This window comes from Triturus cristatus, chromosome 4_1 (assembly GCF_964204655.1).
Source record: "Triturus cristatus chromosome 4_1, aTriCri1.1, whole genome shotgun sequence".
Classification (NCBI taxonomy): domain Eukaryota; kingdom Metazoa; phylum Chordata; class Amphibia; order Caudata; family Salamandridae; genus Triturus; species Triturus cristatus.
In genome coordinates this window covers 133,538,296-133,540,703 of record NC_140585.1, presented here as the reverse complement: position 1 = coordinate 133,540,703, position 2,408 = coordinate 133,538,296, and the positions used below count along the sequence as shown (strand labels likewise).

The 2,408-nt window shown below is 39.7% G+C and overlaps 1 non-coding gene across 1 annotated transcript; it reads left to right on the top strand.

Moving 5' to 3' along the window:
* Positions 1 to 2,335: 2,335 nt before the first annotated feature.
* Positions 2,336 to 2,408, top strand: TRNAR-UCG (transfer RNA arginine (anticodon UCG)). Its single transcript has one exon. It is a non-coding gene; the product is annotated as a tRNA-Arg (tRNA).

The window sequence follows — 2,408 nt, the reverse complement described above, 5'->3', positions numbered from 1 at the left end:
GCCTCTAGAAAAGAGCTATGCATGTGTGCCTCAGTGGCCTAATGGATAAGGCACTGGCCTCCTAAGCCAGGGATTGTGGGTTAAAGTCCCATCTGAGGTGATAACAAAAATCCTCCCTCTTTCTTTTCCAGAAAATTAGGTAGATTTATTACATGCTTCCTCTCAGAAGTTTATGAGGGATTAGGTACTTTGAAACGGTCCCGTTTTACTTGTGTACACTTCACAGTCATGTTAGTGTTCTGAAACTGCAAAGTAGATTTTTAAATGCCTATTTTTGTGAGATGCATTTTCGACCGGCCAGAACATATTCCTTTGGAAAAAATGATTTGAATTAGATTGGTGTGAATCTTGTTTCTAGAGGTGGTGACAGGCTTTCAGCTACTTGAATAGGTCAAGCCAGGATTCATAAAACTTATACAACCTATGTGAGTGTGAAAAATTAGCATTTGCAGGAAGGAGCAATTTGTACTACTTTCAAAACAGTTTCACTCCACGTCTGGAAACGTCCAGAGCTATGTAGAGCATACAAATGAGCTTTAAACTCATGAGGAAAGAGGTTTGTATGGAAAAAGGAAAACAAAAGCATATCGTACTCATAAAATTCTCAATATATAGATTCCAAAAAAGTGCTTCCAGCGAAAAGAGCTGAAAGAACACTATGGGATGTAAACCTGAATACCTTTCAATAATATGTTCTCCATCCATGCATACCACCTACATGATAAAAATCATCTCAGGTGAATGGATGACCGCGTGGCCTAATGGATAAGGCGTATGACTTCGGATCAGAAGATTGAGGGTTCGAGTCCCTTCGTGGTCGTTTTTGGCCAATGGTCACACAATCTGCTTTACATTCAGAGCGGAAAAAGTATTTTCCAATACTCTTGTAGTCCTCACTTTCTCATTACTAATCATTAATAAAGTGGAGTGCATACTTTAAACTCATTCAGGTTGCATCTTCAGTCTAACTACTTGTGCATTTTAGTGGCATTAAAAAGTGCTTCTATGCCGACGCACTGAATATGTAATAGGTTTGCAGAATTTTGACGTGACAAAATGGGTTTTTACTTTAAGTGTGTGTAGAAGAACTGCAAGGTGTGTGCCTATGTGTGCATAGAGTGCTACATTGGTAAAATCTCTATGATTTGGGCAGTTAAAGTGCTGATTTTGCCTCCGAGTAAGAAAAGTACTACACAAAATGTATAAAGGATCGGCACATTGGCTGCCTTTGCTGATGCCCCCGTTGCCTAATTTGTAGTGCAATGGTTAAGTTGCAGAGTGTGGTTGAACTTGGTTAGGAGACTTGGTGCCTCTTTCCGTGTCCTGCTGATGATAAGGATGGCTTGATACCATTTTCTAATCCCAGTATATTGAGAAAAGAAGTAAGTGAAGAAGAAGTGTGGAGTCGAAAGTGGTTCTCCAATTTCTCTCCACTTGCTAAAATTGCAAAGTCTCCATTATAGCATAGAAGAGAGCGTTAAAGTCGGGGATGGAAGAGGATGAAAATGGGAAGTTTACTTATAGAGAGAAGTGAGAAATGCCCTGTGTGCACACACCGGTGTCTGACCATAGAATACATTTAAATAATGCCTCTAGAAAAGAGCTATGCATGTGTGCCTCAGTGGCCTAATGGATAAGGCACTGGCCTCCTAAGCCAGAGATTGTGGGTTCAAGGCCCATCAGAGGTGATAACAAAAATCCTCCCTCTTTCTTTTCCAGAAAATTAGGTAGATTTATTACATGCTTCCTCTCACAAGTTTATGAGGGATTAGGTACTTTGAAACGGTCCCATTTTACTTGTGTACACTTCACAGTCATGTTAGTGTTCTGAAACTGCAAAGTATATTTTTAAATGCCTATTTTTGTGAGATGCATTTTCGACCGGCCAGAACATATTCCTTTGGAAAAAATGATTTGAATTGGATTGGTGTGAATCTTGTTTCTAGAGGTGGTGACAGGCTTTCAGCTACTTGAATAGGTCAAGCCAGGATTCATAAAACGTATACAACCTATGTGAGTGTGAAAAATTAGCATATGCAGGAAGGAGCAATTTGTCCTACTTTCAAAACTGTTTCACTCCACGTCTGGAAACTTCCAGAGCTATGTAGAGAATACAAATGAGCTTTAAACTCATGAGGAAAGAGGTTTGTATGCAAAAAGGAAAAAAAAAGCATATCGTACTCATAAAATACTCAATATATAGATTCCAAAAAAGTGCTTCCAGCGAAAAGAGCTGAAAGAACACTATGGGATGTAAACCTGAATACCTTTCAATAATATGTTCTCCATCCATGCATACCACCTACATGATTAAAATCATCTCAGGTGAACGGATGACCGCGTGGCCTAATGGATAAGGCGTCTGACTTCGGATCAGAAGTTTGAGGGTTCGAGTCCCTTCGTGGTCA